General features: G+C 44.1%; 1 pseudogene; it reads right to left on the bottom strand.

Moving 5' to 3' along the window:
- Positions 1–410: 410 nt before the first annotated feature.
- LOC123402500 lies at positions 411–17,995 on the bottom strand (annotated as a pseudogene).
- Between the last annotated feature and the right edge of the window lie 1,037 nt (positions 17,996–19,032).

Raw genomic sequence — 19,032 nt, 5'->3', positions numbered from 1 at the left:
TGGTTGTAAAACATGGATGAAGCATTTTTTGTCATCTTGAAGCAAATAATTTACCAAAAAGTAGCACTACAATTATTACATGAAAAACATGTTTGTAGAAAAAGTGTACTGTTGAAGCTTTTATAGATTATGCTTCGAGCAAATATGTTAAAATATACACTAAAAGATTCAGCAATGGACAAAAGTGTCGTATTCATCGTGCAAACATGTTGGCACCAAAAATGCTTCATCCGGATTCAGACATACAAAGTAAAACAAGTACCATTGGTTCATACATGTCGCAAACAAAAACAAAGTTTAATGGAATTATCATTCTTTACACAAGTACCATTGGTGCTATCAAGATGCTACCATTTGAGACATTATCTAGACCTAATGAAAAAGCCCGTTCGCCTTGAACCATCCTGAAATCAGTCTGCCAACTCTTCCCTGAATGCCAGCTCCATTGAGGCTGTGTTGAGTGAGTGATGGATCAGGTTGTACACCCATTCCATGCGGTACCGCGCAATGTCTTCCTGTAAAACATGAAAAGTTGAGAAGCAGTTTGTTACTTGCTATTCTTTTTGCTGCATAGATTTTGAACAAACAAAAAAGTAGATTTAACAAAATTAGAAAAACCAACAAAGATAAAAATGGATACCTGCTCAAACCCTTTCATTGCCTTTCCATCAAAGTTTTCCGCATACTTGACAGCAAAGAAACCACAATCACACCTGTGAGTTGACATGAAAAAAATGACAATCCCGTATATAGGGAAAACAACAAACTTGTTTCAAAGGAACACATGGTTTGAAGCATATGAAAAACTCACAGGTTATTTTGCTTTGGATAGTCTTCTAGATCAGCCCGGGTGAAGGATGCAACATTTACATTAAATGCATCACACTCTTGTGTGAGGGTTGTAAAGTTTGTGATCTACCACCAAAAACACACACAAAAAGTTTGAAAAGAACATGTGAAACAATTAAAAGATGACACCAGCAAATTTAAGTAGTCGGAGCGAGGGCACACACAACTATAAAAAAGAGAGAAAAGAGCTGACCAGGTTGTTTGCCTGCTTCTTCAAGGTCAATGGTTTTCCTTTTGCACTAATTGAGTCAAATGCATTCCATTGCTTGTGAAGCAAGTTTGCGCAAACAACTATCCAATGACACTCATGAACAACGGCAAACCATAGCTGAAAAATGCAAAAAGAAGGCAAAGGTACTCCTAACATTAACAAGAAATGTTACGTGTGTCGCATCGCTAGAACTAGATTTGAAAGTATTTGTGCTGTGAAAACAGAAATGGCTTGCGGTGACTTACCAGGTCGTATTTTTGAACCTTGAACTTAGTCACAGCCCTTTCAAGCTCAGCCATGAGTGCATTTGATTAGAAAATTGATGGGTCTTGCTTGAGTAGAGACTGCTTGAAATAGCAACAAAAAGGATTACTGTCTAATGAATGCAAAGTGAAAAAAGCATGAAGCATTTCTTTGTTTTTACAAAACTTACTGCCCTGTAGACTGAGAAGAAGTATTTTTTACAGCCCTATTGTGTGTTGCATAAGATGCCATATTGAGCCGCTCGATACACAACGACATGACCTCATCATTCATGTCCCCTCGGGGCTTCAAGCATGCAAGAAACTTCTTGTACCCCACATAAAACCCACCTATTTTGATGAAAGGTGTCCTGGTACAATAGTTGCAAGCGAATGAATAATTTGTTTCAACAACATCAATTTAAGACACTAGATAGGGGATAGGAAGCTCACGGTAGTTCATTGGGTTTTGACCTCCTTAGTGGTTTCCCATGCGTAATATACTTTTCATAAATTGCTTTAACTTTATCTTCTTTAACTTCAACCTTCTGTTTCTTTCCCTTGGGTTTGACAACTGGCACTTTAGCCATCCTCTTCTTCCTAGTGTTCTTGTCGTGTGTGCTAGGGCCACTGCCGACATCAATGGGTTGCTCGTCCGTGACGCCCATCGTTTGAGCTGCAAGAAGAAGACATGTAAGTATTGTGTGGGGGGACAGGGTAAGCTAGGAGGGATTTTACGAGAATTTGCTGCAATCACACAAAAACTATAATAAACATAGACACAACAAAAAAAGATGCAAACATGAAACAAGGTGTTCAAAGAAAAGAGAAATGACGACGAAGGTAGGAAGCATACCTGGGATAGTAGGGCTGCCATCATCATCTGAGACAGGGAACACAGGGATGTTGGGGTAGATATTGCTGCATGTTTTGTTATTATTTGTAGGCTCGTCCATGCCATGCATCAAGTTGAAGTCTTCAGACCCCTTTGGGAACAGCTCACATGAAGACTCGTCATCCCAAACACCGGCTGTTGCACTCCTGGGTGCATCATGGAATGGAGGGGGGCTCTGAGGTGGCACGTGTACTTCCACCTCCATACTCACTCTTTGTTGCTGATGAGTTTGACCAGCATCTTCTGCAACTTCTTGGTTTTTCTCCATCTCCCCAACAACTTCATCTTTGCTCATCACTGCAACCGTACCTTCAGCTTGATCACCAATGCATGAAGTTGCAGCTTGAGCATCCTTCTCTTTCTCACGAGCCTCGTCCATGGGAGGTGTTGCAGCTTCAGCTTCATCTTGAGCATCCTTCTCTTTCTCACGAGCCTCGTCCATGGTAGGTGTTGCAGCTTCATCTTGAGCATCCTTAGCTTTCTCCACAGCTTCATCTGTGGTATTAGCGATGGCATCTCCCACGTCACGAAGCATAGAGGCCATCCGGCTGGATTGCAATCGCTGTAAACTTTGCCCAAACTTGCGTATTGCATCATCAACCTCGGTTGAGAAATTTTCCTTGTGCTTGTCATACAATGTTTGGAACTGAGCTGGTACCTACAAGAAGGCACGTATTTCAAAAATTAGTCATTTTACATGTATCTTTAAAACAAAACAAAATAATGCATGCAACTTTTGTAGAAAAAGGTACCTTTAGATCATCCATGCTAGGGAACGGTTGTTGAAGCCAATCATCGAACGATGAGGATAAATTTGGTAGGACCTCAACATTTTCTTGAGCTTCAGGTACTTCATTTTGGCTTCCTTGGCCATTAGTTGCTTCAGCACCAGCGCCCTGCCCGGTGGCTGCTTCACGATCAACTTCTGGACCAATAACCTCAGCATACGGAGTGTTGCACAGAGTCCGAAACTAGGAACAAAAAGAAACAAAAAATCATGAGGGAGAAATAAAAATTGGTTGGTATGCATGAGATGGAACCAAAACCTGTGATGCGGTCAAAAACAGCAGCTATAAAACACACATATGCACACGCTAAAAAAACTGAAAACATGTGCAACATACAAAAGGTAGCTAGCAACAAAAAATCTGAAACTGGCAGTTGCTACATGTTGCATCCATATGGTTCATTTGCTGCATCCATAATGTTAATTTGCTACATGCTGCATCCTAATTGTTGCATCCATATTGTTCATTTGCTGCATCCATAATGTTAATTTGCTATATGATGCATCCTAATTGTTGCAATCATAATGTTAATTTGCTACATGTTGCATCCTAATTGTTGCATCCATATGGTTCATTTGCTGCATCCATAATGTTAATTTGCTACATGTTGCATCCTAATTGTTGCATCCATATGGTTCATTTGCTGCATCCATAATGTTAATTTGCTACATGATGCATCATAATTGTTGCATCCATATGGTTCATTTGCTGCATCCATAATGTTAATTTGCTACGTGCTACATACTAATTAATGCATCCATATGGTTCATTTGCTGCATCCATAATGTTAATTTGCTACATGCTCATCCTAATTGTTGCATCCATAATGTTAATTTGCTACAACCATAATGTTAATTTGCTACATGCTGCATCCATATTGTTCATTTGCTACAACCAGCATATTAATTTGCTACATGCTGCATCCTAATTGCTATATACATACTTTGCATCCATAGGCTGAATTACTACGACATGCTCATTAACAAAAAAACGTATGACACGAAGGAACATAAATGGGATAAAGAAAAAAAAATACTTGTGTGTGCTTCCCATAGAAAGGCTGGACAAGAGTAAGCTTGTTCTTGTCAACTTTATCCACCCAATCGAAATCCTTTTAACAAACATAACGTATCCTTGGCACAGAATAATCTATGACATGCTCATTTGGGAGGCCGGGCGGGATATCAAGATGATCCATGTATATAATCTGCATAACAACCGACAACAAAAAATCATGAATGCAAAGCTATACAGATGTATGTGCATCAAAGAAAAGGAAAGGATGTGTTTCATCATGAAAACGTTGCATACCTGAAAAGACCTCGATGACGCCTAGAGGGGGGGGTGAATAGGCTATTTAAAAACTTCTTCGGATTTGGCTTAAACCTAGTGCGAAAATAAACTAAGAGGATACTTTTCAAGCACAAATCCTAAATGCAATAGGCACTTCAACGTGTATCAACAACACGATCTACCAAGATGGACACAATACAGTTACTAACAAGCACAAGCAAGTTACACAAACTTACTTGAGCTATATCACCGGACAAGTAGGTGAACGACACAAGATACTACATCACACTATAGCACACGATATATCAAAAGCTGCAAGTGTGAACGTGTGGATATAGAGGGTATGCTTGAACGATTAATCTTGTACAAGAAATAGCCAACACAATATAATGAGCACAAACAATATGCAATGTATGTATGCTCAAGTAACACAAGTAAACCACAAGTAAGGAGTTAGGGTTAAGGATAACCAAGGTCACTGAGACGAAGATGTATCCCGATGTTCACTTCCTTGGAGGGAAGCTAGTCACCGTTAGAGAGGTGGATGTTACCACGAAGGCACACCAACGCCACGAAGGCTCACCCTATTCTCCCTTTGAGATAACACCACGAATGCGTTTCCCAACCACTAGTGGTAAGCCTTTGAGGTGGCTTCCAAACCCTCACAAACTTTTCCGGGGGGTAATCACACGGATTGATTACTCTCCGAAGAACTCCTACTGCCTAGGAGTCTCCAACCTCCAAGAGTAACAAGATCACGGGGAATGCTCAAAACTTGCTCAAATCTCAAATTTCTTGGGTTGAGAGAAGGAGAGGGAGACGATCTATCTTTTGATTGGAACAACTCTCAAAGGGGCTCACAAATGCTCTTGGGATCTAAGATTTGATGTAAGCAAATGTGTGTGAGGTAGAAATGTGTTCTTATGAGGATATGGCTGTGTTGGGCACCCTCTCACGAAGTGGGAGGGGGTATATATAGTGGGGAGAGTAAAACAGCCGTTGGGGACACTTCAAGTCACACAGGGGTCGGACATCCGGCAGTTCACAGATGTCCGGGCGTCCACAAGGGGTCGGACGTCCGAGGGCTGTAAATATAGCTCGAACCACTGTGGAGTTGAACAGGGACCGGACGTCCGGAGAAGGCCGGAAGTCCTAGTTATTCGACTCAAACTTCTGTGGTGCAAGATTCCGGATTTCCGAAAGGGGACGGACGTCCGGCCCTCGGACGTCCGGAGGGAGCCGGAAGTCCGAGTTATATGGCTCAAGTTCTTCTGGTGCAAAGCTCCGGATTTCCGAAGCTGGTCGGACGAACGGCCCTCGGACGTCCGGAGGGAGCCGGAAGTCCGAGTTATATGGCTCTGATTTCTCTCGTAGAGGATTCCGGATTTCCTAAGCAGGTCGGACGTCCGACCCTCGGACGTCCGGAGGAGGCCGGATGACCGAGGCACTGGTCCTGTTTTCTGATAACAGCAGAGCAGTGGAGATGTGGTATGAGCAGAACAGTGGATATCTAGTTTGAGCAAGTTCATCACAAAACCTGTGATCCCCTCTTAATAGTGCGGGATCCCTAAAGATTCAAGAATTATAAAAGGGGTACCGATGATCCATACTTGAGTGTATACTTTTATTCGCTGATCATCACTCCGCACCACTAACGTCAAAGGGACTCATGCCTTTGAGTTAGCCCTTTCATTTGAGCTTGATGTTGTTGTTCCTTCTTGGCTCAAGTTGAAAGCAAGACATGATGAAGTCTTCAAGTAACTCTCTCATACACAATGTGGAAAGCCTAGCTTATGTATTCATCTTCATTTGTCCACCATGTGAACATCCACAAGAATCAAGCATGTAGTGCTCAGGAATGCTTATCTTGATCTTGTCCTTGTTAGTACATGAGCTTGTCCTTGTCAACACATGATCATTCACAATAGCTTAAAAGGGATTAGTGATTAGTTATCTATATGTGTGTTGTCAGCAACACCAAAACACGATTAAGGGCATGACTGCACTTTCAATCTCCCCCTTTTTGGTAGTTGATGACAACATACATATAGCTCTCAAAAATAGTAATAAACATGTGCGGCTTAAGAGAGATTTGTTATGATGCTTATGAAGCTCCCCCTTATTATATGCATAGTAAAATAGGTAAGTGCGGGAGCTCCCCCTTAATGTGTGCAAGAAGATAATAGCATGATATAACACCATAATAGTTCAGCAATACATAGCATATCATATGAATCAATAGGATAGCATAAAACTCATCATCATATGACACAACGATAATATCATGATATCTCATCACCACATGATAGTTCAACAATACATCATCCATAAGTGATGGCATAGCACATCATCCATAAATATCGTTACATGATGACACATCATTAAGTTCGACATCATACATTGTACCATACATTATGAGAGAAACTAAAATCGAAACTAAGATAAGATAATGTTCTCCCCCTTTGGCATCAAGGACCAAAAAGGAGGGGAAACCGACAATGCTACCACATACTCAAATATCACCCTCATCAATATCATCATCATCATGCATCATCCTCAACATCCTCATCCTCATCCTCAGGCAAACCACTGCCACCAGCCTCATCAAGAAAATCATCCCACTCAGGACCAGATGGGAAGCCAAAGTCAGAAGGAGGAGGAGCAGGAAGGGCCTCATCGTCACTCACATCAAGAGCGCCCGAGTCTCTCAGACGAGTCTTGAGGGCATTCTTGGAGGAGACGAGGCGAGAAACCACATCATGAGTTTGACCGCACTGGAAAGAGAAGGCCTTCATCATAGCAGAATGTGCCTTGCCAATGAATTTGGCAAAGCGACCGGGAGGAGCTGAGCTGGATGAAGGGGTTGCTGACCGGGACGCAGTGCGGCGAGTGGAGGTGGATGGTGGGGTTTTCTTGGGAGCATAGTTATCTGCCATGTGAGCGGGAATGCCCCACTTGTGATGCGTGTGAGTGACAGCAACAGTGAATTTAGCAACATGGTTAATAAAAGCCTGGATGAAGGGGGCATGAGGGAAGGCTAGCTTGTATTGAAAACTAGCAAGCCGAATCTCATGCCATAGAAAGTGAGGCACATTAATTTTGCTCTTGGGGTGCTCGTACAAATGTGACATGATGTCAATATAGTAGCCATTGCAGTATCCCTTATCACCCATCTTGGGAAAGATGGTGCGAATAAGACACTGAAAGATAATAAAGTAGGGAGAGCGCCAGATGGATACTTGGTTAGGATCCTTCATTTGTTCGTCTGCATCAAGTTCACGGAGTGGTTTGAGGAGATACCCACACGCCTCAATTGGCTTATGTGCATGGTTAGGATCATTCTTATGGATTTTGAAGCCGGAGTTGGGGAAACCAAGTGCGGCAACAAACTCATCATAAGAGGCTGTGAACTGAACGTCAGAGGTTATCCAGCTAACAATGTTGTTTGGACCAAGGAAACATGTGGCATAAAATTGGTGAATAGCAGCAGCGTTAAAATCGCGCCGAAAAGCAAAGGGGGAAGCAAGCCCCGATGACTCAATGAGCTCAATGGCACCCAGGTATTTCGTCGGGTGCGTGCGAATATGCTCAAGATCAATAAAGTGATGGACAGAGAGACCCTTAGGAACAATGACCATAGTAAAGATGTCCGCCTGGATGTTTGTGCGGAAACGTGAGTCCATAGAGTCACGTACAACAGAGAATTGATCAACGTCGCGGCGAAAAGTGAGGTAGGAAGACTTAGCAACCGTGGTGAAGTTCTTGACTTCACGACCTAAAGTAGCAGGAGGTTCAAGTGAGATGCGACGAGCTTCACCTTCGGGTTGTTCAGGAGGAGGTGGTGGCATATAGGAGGGCCTGCGAGTCCCAGGCTTTGGCATAGACTTCCGAACGGTGGGCTGTTCGGCACGGTCCTCAGCTGCAAGCTCATCCTCGAAGTCAGAGCCATCAGACAACAAGGGGAGCTGTTGAGGCGGAGGATGCCGGGAAGTCCGTTTGAAGGGACGACGTTGCCCTTCGGAGTCCGACCCCGTGCCAGTAGGGGCACGAGCGGATGAGCCAGCACTGTCCTTCCGGGCGGAGTGCTTAATCTTGGGCATGATGAACAAAAGCCTACACGGTTGGAAACCCAATGGGGAACGGTCACGGTCAAACCATATGAACGAACACGTGAACTTGGGAGAAAAGGAATCCAAACACGAGAGGGACGGAGGGGATACCTGCAGATCGAGAGAGGAGAGGAAGGGGAGACGGATCCCGCGGAGGAGATCGGATCCCGCGGAGGAGATCAGCCAAATCCCGGAGGTGGCGGCGTGGGCGAGCTCCCCTGGTGCTGGCGGTGGCGGCGGTTGGGAGAAAAAGGAGGCGCGTGGAGGCTAGGGAAAGGCCCAGCCCGCGCCCTACTATTTATAGGGCCCCCGATGTGTCGGACGTCCGACACGCGTCGGACGTCCGGAGTGGATTTAGCCGTCGGACGATCGACAGTGGCCGGACGTCCGGAATGAGTTTAGCCGTCGGACGACCAAGAGAGAGAAGGCAGAGGCAATTTCTGGGATTTGGATGATGAGTATTCTCGCATGTGTAGCAACCAAGGGGGGGCACTCAACTAACATATTTTGGACATGGTATGATGTAAATCTTTTAATATGATTACTATGATAAGTGTGGGTCCAAAATACCGTCAAACGACGAGTGCATAGAATCATGCACAAGTTATCCTCTTATAAGAGCAAGGCACATGACACAAGGGTCATGGCACAAATTTGTCTCATTCATATGAACATGAAGTGCTAAGAGAACACCAACACTAAGCATTTCATCAATGTGATTGACAAGGACATGCAGGAAATTACAAAGTGGAAAAAGTATTATGTTCATGCCATGATGCAACCTACACAGTTGACTCTAATGTTATACATGCATGAAGTAAATACTTGTTACCGGAAAAGCATTGGTATGGCGTAGAAGTAGCCGAGTCCTGTCACCAATTAAGCACAATATGGTCCCCAAACTTATTGGGTCCGAAGTAGTTAGTCCAACTACAATATATATAGGGTAAGATCACTCAATTATGTGCATATAGATATAAGTTTTACTTTCAAGCACACCTTAACCTTTTAATGGATACGTTTGATTTACCATATACATATATTGGATCAAAGATACAATAGACATGGCATGTGCATCTACACATAGTAGATATGCCTACACAAGCCTATCAAAATCCAAGGATATACAATTTGGACAAATGAACACATTATTTTCTATTACAGAACATTCATGTCGTCCAAAATGGATCAGGGTGACAAATAAACATATGGTAGCACCCCAAGTTCAACACATGAACTGGTCAAGGCATCAAACCATGTAAGGTATGCATTTTGCACAACCTTACATGCATGTCTCACCCTAGTAGATGTATAAGTGTAGGTAATATGATTATAACTCCCACAACATTATGAAATAACTAGTGCGAGCTCAAAGACATGCATGGGAGATTACCGGGAGAGAGACATGAATTTCTCGGCAAGTTAAGCAGGTCAAATGAAGACAAGGCCGAAATAAAATGACCATGGAAAACACTACCAAGCCAGAGATACCATGTGTAAGAGAACACAATGGCATTTAGAATTATCAGTGGTGGTAGGTGCCAAACAAGCACAAATATTGTTTTATACTCACACAAGTGTGATATGGGAGTTCAACCATAAGCATAATGTTTAGATGTCATACGTTAACATCCCAATTAGTTAGATCATAGTGTGGAGAAATAATTCGAAAAGCATGCATCAACAATGCCCTTCTTTTAGATACGATCTAGTGGCTAAGCCATGAGTATTGTTGTAGTAGGACGCCATACTCACGCACATCTAAGGGATTTAGACACCAACAGGGTTATTATGCGAATTAAGATATGTGGAGCATGACATACCACAAAGTTATAGAATAACCCCATGTGGTAGATGCTGAGTGGCATACATCGGATGTTTTATCTTACCAGAGGATGTGACGTGCACAAAGCATATCACACTCCCATAATGTGATAATCCATGTATTTATCATACAAGGCAATCAATCATCCAACTAAGCTGATAAGTGGATGCCAATTTGAACTTCGGATGGCTTTGACATCAAACGAATTGATTGGATAATCTTGCACCGAATACTAGATGGAGTCCAATACATACATACACATTTTGAGTTAGTGGTGTGCGTAGAGCAGAAACACTCCCCCTTAATGTGATGAGCTATTAACATCTCAAAAGACCCACACAACGGTGCAACTAGGATGCAAGTAATGATCAGGACTACACACAACTATATGACATACATAACGACCGACATATGATAGATAACATATAACAATCATACTAGTAGGCGCAACATGTCAAAGTACATGCTAGGTACCAAACCTATACATGAGAAGGAGTGGGGCAGGCAACTTTCAATGTAAACAATTTAAGTACAAGTCACCGCAAAGAGCCACATTGGATATGGGATATGGGCTCGATAATCCAAGTGACTTGGCTTGAGATGATACGAATGATGAAGAGTCCTCAAATCTTCATTGTGTATCCAAGTCTCCAATGTCCTCCAAAGTCACCTATTTATCAAGTTTGAGCTTGTTGGTCCCCAACTATGTTGGGTCCTAAGAGGTTAGTCACAATAGGCTTGGCAACCCAAATGGTTCTTTTCTTGACACCATTTTGAGTTGCAACAAACTTGGTAAACACATTGCCAACCTTATTCTTCCCAAGGGAATAGCTATCATCAACAGTGATTGGGTTGGATAAGTTACCTCTCGTGCAAGACGAAGCGACGTGACCCTTCTCACGATATAAGTAGCAACATCTACCCTTTGTTTTCTTCCCAGTTCATTTCTCACCTCGGGGAGTGTTGGCTTGGGTCTTATTGGGAAGAGGCCTTCCTTCAACTTGTAGCTGAGTGTGTGATTGAGTTTGTGGCCGCTTCCCTTGTTGCTTGTGACTTTGAGACTTCGTCTTCAGAGGGCAAGATCTAACATGGTGCCCTTTAGCTTTGCACTTGAAGCAAATGATTTTGGCCGAATTCTTAACTCGTTCTAGGCCACTCTTGTTCTTGTTTGAGTTTACTCCAACATCATGTTTGTCATTCGGAGATGTTTGCTCACGCAGGACGTTGTTGAGTGTGGACATCCCTTCATGACACTGTTCCAAGTCTTTCTTCAAAGAAGTGTCTTGGGCCTTGGGTCTTTCTGCACGGTTAGTGTCAATGCAAGTACTAGAGGAAGTGTAAGCTTCATTGTTAGAGCAACAAGGCAAGGAAAGTAATTCATCACATGAGGTAGCAACATTATGAGTAGACGAATTACGAGGACTAGCACATGGAAATATAGTACTTTGATTAGAAGTGGTGCCATTGTCCACATGAGGCTCACTTGATGTTACCTTGGTGATGATAGCCTCATGAGCTAACTTTTGCACATTATGGGATGTTAGAAGATCGGCATGAGAGCTTGTGAGCATTACATGGTTTTCTTCCAATTTCCCATAATCGCTAGTTAGTAAATTAAGTTGAGCACGTAGCTCAACATTCTCCTTCAATGTTGATACTTCAAAAGAGATAGGGTTAGATGTACAAGTATCATCAACAATATGAGAGGAGTAAGTAGCGATTAGAGACTTCTCATGAGTAGATTGAAGCTCCTCATAGATCTTAGAGGTTTTGATGAGCTCTCCCTTGAGATTCTTGCATTCAAGGAGAAGGACCTCAAAATCCTTTTTAAGTTTATCATGAGCAACTTCAATCTCTCCTTTTGAAGATCTTAAGTCTCTACATGCTTGATGACTCTTCTCAAGTTCATGTTCAAGTTGTTCACTTTTAGCTTGTTCATGATTAAGTAAATCATTACAATTTTCAAAGTAAGCAAGAACATCTTGGAATCTTTGAAGAGCGTTATTTTTAGCTTTATGAAGATGTTTACTGATCACATGGATATTTTCAGTCAAGTCATCATCATCATCCTCATCGCAAATATCATCGTTATTGCACAGGGAAGATGATACCTCATTATTACCTCTTGCCATGAGGCACATGTGAACTCGAGGCGTTGATGATGATTCTTTTGGTGAATCAGATTCTTCATTAGTCAAAGGTACTTCATATTTCTTGATTTCCCCTAAATGATTAGTCATAGAACAACTAGGGAGAAACAAGATATTTTGATCAAGAGGACACGGGAAAGCAGACATATCACCAGAGACATTTGTCGAGGGATCTTTAGGTGAAATGCATGACCTATCAGCACAATAATTTACACCACATGTGGTGCTAGATATGCTCGTGTTCATAGAGGCTATGACATTTTCATCAACATATATTTCTTCACTCACCATGTCATTACCTTGTGAGATTGAAGATGCTCAGGTGTCCAAGCAATCATATATGGAAGTAGTGGTGGACTCTTTATGATCGAAAAGAGTGAAGAGCTCAGGCACCAACTCCTTCATCATAATATCGTATTCATCAAGATTGGACCTACCATATATATCTTCAAGTTTAGTCCAAACTTCATGAGCTGACTTGCAAGTTGAGATAGACTTAAACACTTCAGGACTTATGGTTCGATGAATGGCAAGGAAAGCCTCACAATCAAGATACATTTCATTAGTAGATGAAGATGCATTATCCTTTTTGTCGGCAATCCCTACAAGAACAATTCGTAAAGTATTTGGGCCCATGGCCCGAAAGTGATGAAGCATACGAATTCTCCATAGGGTATAATTTGTGCCATCAAAGTCAAAGGTGTCATTGTGCACTAATCCAATAGTCGACATCGATACTCTCTAGGTCGTGAAACCTAATTAAAGAGAGACCTTGCTCTGATACCAATTGAAAAGACCTCGATGACGCCTAGAGGGGGGGTGAATAGGCTATTTAAAAACTTCTTTGGATTTGGCTTAAACCTAGTGCGGAAATAAACTAAGAGGATACTTTTCAAGCACAAATCCTAAATGGAATAGGCACTGCAACGTGTATCAACAACACGATCTACCAAGATGGACACAATACAGTTACTAACAAGCACAAGCAAGTTACACAAACTTACTTGACTCTATATCACCCGACAAGTAGGTGAACGACACAAGATACTAGATCACACTATAGCACACGATATATCAAAAGCTGCAAGTGTAAATGTGTGGATATAGAGGGTATGCTTGAACGATTAATCTTGTACAAGAAATAGCCAACACAATATAATGAGCACAAACAATATGCAATGTATGTATGCTCAAGTAACACAAGTAAACCGTAAGTAAGGAGTTAGGGTTAAGGATAACCAAGGTCACTGAGACGAAGATGTATCCCGATGTTCACTTCCTTGGAGGGAAGCTAGTCACCGTTAGAGAGGTGGATGTTACCACGAAGGCACACCAACTCCACGAAGGCTCACCCTATTCTCCCTTTGCGATAACACCACGAAGGCGTTTCCCAACCACTAGTGGTAAGCCTTTGAGGTGGCTTCCAAACACTCACAAACTTTTCCGGGGGGTAATCACACGGATTGATTCCTCTCCGAAGAACTCCTACCGCCTATGAGTCTCCAACCTCCAAGAGTAACAGGATCACGTGGAATGCTCAAAACTTGCTCAAATCTCAAATAGCTTGGGTTGAGAGAAGGAGAGGGAGACGATCTATCTTTTGATTGGAACAACTCTCAAAGGGGCTCACAAATGCTCTTGGGATCTAAGATTTGATGTAAGCAAATGTGTGTGAGGTAGAAATGTGTTCTTATGAGGATATGGTTGTGTTGGGCACCCTCTCACGAAGTGGGAGGGGGTATATATAGTGGGGAGAGTAAAACAGCCGTTGGGGACACTTTAAGTCACACAGGGGTCAGACATCCGGTAGTTCACGGATGTCCGGGCGTCCACAAGGAGTCGGACGTCCGACAGGGGTCGGTCGTCCGAGGGCTATAAATATATCTGGAACCACTGTGGAGTTGAACAAGGACCGGACGTCCGGAGAAGGCCGGAAGTCTGAGTTATTCGACTCAAACTTCTCTGGTGCAAGATTCCACATTTCCGAAAGGGGACGGGCGTCTGGCCCTCGAACGTCCGGAGGGAGCCGGAAGTCTGAGTTATATGGCTCAAGTTCTTCTGGTGCAAAGCTCCGGATTTCCGAAGTTGGTCGGACGACCGGCCCTCGGACGTCCGGAGGGAGCCGGGAGTCCGAGTTATATGGCTCTGATTTCTCTGGTAAAGGATTCCGGATTTCCGAAGCAGGTCGGACGTCTGGCCCTCGGACGTTCGGAGGAGGCCGGATGTCCGAGGCACTGGTCCTGTTTTCTGATAACAGCAGAGCAGTGGAGATGTGGTATGAGCAGAACAGTGGATATCTAGTTTGAGCAAGTTCATCACAAAACCTGTGATCCCCTCTTAATAGTGTGGGATCCCTAAAGACTCAAGAATTATAAAAGGGGTACCGATGATCCATACTTGAGTATATACTTTTATTCGCTGATCATCACTCTGCACCACTAACGTCAAAGGGACTGATGCCTTTGAGTTAGCCCTTTCACTTGAGCTTGATGTTGTTGTTCCTTCTTGGCTCAAGTTATAAGCAAGACATGATGAAGTCTTCAAGTAACTCTCTCATACACAATGTGGAAAGCCTAACTTATGTATTCATCTTCATTTGTCCACCATGTGAACATCCACAAGAATCAAGCATGTAGTGCTCAGGAATGCTTATCTTGATCTTGTCCTTGTTAGCACATGAGCTTGTCCTTATCAACACATGATCATTCACAATAGCTTAAAGGGGATTAGTGATTAGTTATCTATATGTGTGTTGTCAGCAACACCAAAACATGATTAAGGGCATGACTGCACTTTCAATACCGCTAACATGGGCAGACATGAGCCGATCTGAAATTCTTTTGGATTTTCAATTGTTGCTTGGCCCTGCTTCTTCTCTTGAAAGACTGCAACCTCCTCCATAGCTCGTGCCAATAAGTGCTCATCCTAGGCAAGGTTGTGCACCAAATCCATGTTTTCAAGGGAAGGAAGATACTCAAGGTTGACCATGTTGCCGGTGTCTGGGCAAACAACTATTGCCAACGCAACAAGGGACCATGTTCTCCTTATCATAGCCTCGTCCATATCGCTGCAATCTCTGAGCAACTTGAAAACATGGGCAATTGGCGCTCTATTCCCCTCCTTGTAAATACTGCGAAGGTCATGTTCATCACTCTTCTTGAGAAGCTTCATAGGACTATCACTGGATGGCACATTGAAAATCCTTTTCACCATGTTTTTGCTGAACTTGATTGATTTATTCTTGTATTTGAACTCTAGAAGTGCATGATTTGTGTGCATCACCACAAACTCGATAAGTGCATGCGGTACCTTGAAGGGCTTGATATCCAACAAATTTCCAAATAGGCCATTCCGAATGATACCCTGTTTCGGCGGTGATAACTGTTGCGCAAGATCACCTAGCCGTTTCGAATTAAACCTCATCTTGAAGCCACAAAAATCTTCTTTCTTCTTGATCTTCTTCTTCTTAACCTTCTTACTCCCCTCATTCTCAGCAGAGGTGCCTGCAACAACTGCAAAAAAGAGAAAAAAAGAACTCAATCATGACCTATGATGCATCATAACAGTAGATAGAAAACACATCAATATGCACGCGCTAATAAAACTAAACGACATGTGCGACATACAAACAGTAGGTAGCAACAAAAAAACAATCATGAATTAAAAATCGCAATGTAACATACAGAAGCAAAATAGTAATGTGTTGATCCTAATATGCTAATAAGTCCTGGAACCAACAGCAATGTGAATGTTGCGTCTGTTGTTTGCAAAAACCATGAGATACTAAAGCCTGAAGCAGCACTATGAACCAACAACAACATAAACCAACAACAAAAATAACATCAACAGCAAAATATGAACTAGTATCTCATGGTTTTTAATTCATGATATTCATTGTGCCTGAATTGATCCAGAATTAACACCAGTACATCAACAACAAAACATTGAGTTGTCTTAAACATCAACGTAAAATTCATTGTGCCAGAATTGATCATCTAACTAGAACTAGTACTAGATATGAGCGTTATTTCTGCGGGTTACTAGTAGTTTGTTTCATTATCCCTCCCCGTCGTCCTCGATGATGAACCTGACAGATAAGTCCCCATTACGCACTTGTCTCTCTGCCCTAACCCAGTTTACCGCTCGAAAATAGTAGTGGGAACTGTTTCCATGATGCTTAAGACTTTCATACACGACCCAAAGCTTCTCTGGGTCATTGAGCTCCTCTTCCTTTTGCTGGAGGGCCGAGGCAGCGAGATCCTCGGCGCTTTCCTCCGCGAAGTGGTAGCTCAAGACCGAGGTAGCATCGAGGTCTCTTAAAAGAGCGCCGATGTGCTGGTGGTAATTAAGGACTAGGGCTAGCCGACCACGTCGCTCCTCTGCAGCCCAACGACGACACGACGCGAAACCCTAGAGGAAAGGGGGGAAATTGGGGAGAGGGGTAGGGGGAGAAGGCCGCGCCCACCATCGCGTGCCCATCAGAGACCACGCCGCTCCTCTGCAGCCCATCGACAACACACCACGAAACCCTAGGGGAGAGGGGGAAAATTGGGGAGAAGAATAGGGGTTACCTTCGGGAGGAGCCATAGGTCACTAAGAACGTGTCCGCCGCCGCCGCCGCAGGCCCTGTCGCTGGATCCGCCAGTCCTGTCGCCGGAGCAGCCGTCGGCCCTGTCGCCCTCCCAGTCGCCCCAGTCGTCCGAAATGCAACGAGTGGATGAGATGCAAATGACCGGTTGAAGCAATCGATGTCAGGTGAAAAAAAACAATACATGTGGCGCTGCGGACGTGTTTCGATCGCTGTAGATCGAACGGACCAAACGAGTCCGGCGGGACGTTCCAGCCGGCGGCTGGAAACGTTTTCCATAAAAAAGTTGTTGCCTGTGTGATCAATGATTGTATGTTTTCCTAGTCCTTGTAGTATAAAAAGCAAGTTACAGGTTGGAACACAAAACCAAATAACAAAACGACACATAAGCACCCAGTAATGCTGCACGTACGGGGTTATACGGGGTTTTACAGGTTGGCTGAAAAATAATGTGATGTGGGTTTCCTCCAACTAAATAAACATTGCCCCTCATTTTTCAGGGGGTGGGGCCCACTTTACCAACTGATATCCAACCACAAACTTCCACGTCACATTATTTTGCAGTTAACCTGTACAACCCCGTATAACCCCGTACGTGTGCATAGGCACGCACGGCTGAATCGATCAGAAGTTCAGAAACGAACCCAATCAACGCGTCCCTCAACGGAGCCCTACACCGTGCGTTAGGATGGACGAAGCGGCGCTCCCGGACGACGCCGCCCGGGAGATCCTCGTACGCGTGGAGGACGCCGCCTGCATCTTCCGTTGCGCCACGACCTGCAAGCGGTGGCGCGAACTCGTGTCCGATCCTTCCTTCCTCCGTCGCCGTTGGCCGGCGGATGCACCCGGCCGGATCATCTTCTATCTTGGGCTTCTTCGCTCCGCAGCTAGGCGCTTCGGGGCACGTCTTGGTCCCGGCACCGCGATCACCGCTCGGCATCGGCTCGTTCTTCCCCGAGGCCGCCGCCGGTTTCTTCAACCGCGCGAAAACCCTAGGCGCGCGCCGTGGCCTCCTTCTATTGAGCCTGGACGGGCCGATCCACATCCACCTAGCCTAGCCGTCTGCAACCCACTCCATGGCACCTGCGACGTGCTCCCTCCTCTCATGAGCAACAAGTGCATGCGCACTCGTACGTACTAGCATGCCATGCCATTCTAATTAACCGGTGCAGACCTTTCCAACGAAACGAAAGCCAAGTCCGTCGTCGCCAGGGTACTCGACCTTGTTCAAAGTGCTCATCATCTGCGCCAACGCACACCCGGCTGTAGGCCCGAATTGCACCTCCAGTGACTTTGATCTCTACATGTTCTCGTCCAATGAGTCGGGCTGGACCGCGCCTCGGGCATATTGGCTCTTCAGAGGCACGTACGTCCGACTATTACATACATCCTCCAGGTGAGCGTTGACAGTGGCCATGTCTCCTCAGCAAAGCTCTCGATTCCGATTGACGCCTTTTTATTCGCGCCACCATGGCTCAACATTGCTACCGGTGGAAAGATCTCTTTGCTTGACCTGCCCCAAGGCAATCAAGTAGAGAACTGGACATGTAGAGATGGAGGTAGCACTATGGAGTGGCGATGTACTCGGATGATTGATATTGGACGACTCAAGCTGAAGCATGATCACGGTGCGCGGGTTCTATGGATGGGTGAGAGGAGTGGCAAGTTGATTTTGGTCGACTACTTGTGCAATATACACATTGCTGATCTCGGAACCGGAGCAACGCAAGATATTACACCGGAATTCGGTGGCCTCGCCAGTGCGACGAGTGTGCCCTTCGAGGTGGATTGGACGGCATTTTTCTCTTCTCGGCTTGGTGGACAGAAATAATCAGGCACAACTTAATTACTACTGAGAATTGACCGCCTTTTGTATGCTAGGAGTTGTGACAGTTGTCGACCTAACATAAGTTCCTGGTGAACATGGAAACTAGCTAGGAGTAGATTTCTCTTCACTGCTCTTTTATATGCTGTCAAACATAGGACCAAAGAACATGCGCTACAAACTTTGACGGTGATTTCAAGAGAAAGTATGCTACCACATGTCCACATCTCATGGCAAATATATCACTGGTGAATAGT

The sequence above is a fragment of the Hordeum vulgare genome, chromosome 1H (assembly GCF_904849725.1).
Source record: "Hordeum vulgare subsp. vulgare chromosome 1H, MorexV3_pseudomolecules_assembly, whole genome shotgun sequence".
Taxonomy (NCBI): domain Eukaryota; kingdom Viridiplantae; phylum Streptophyta; class Magnoliopsida; order Poales; family Poaceae; genus Hordeum; species Hordeum vulgare.
This window is presented reverse-complemented; position numbering and strand designations above follow the sequence as displayed.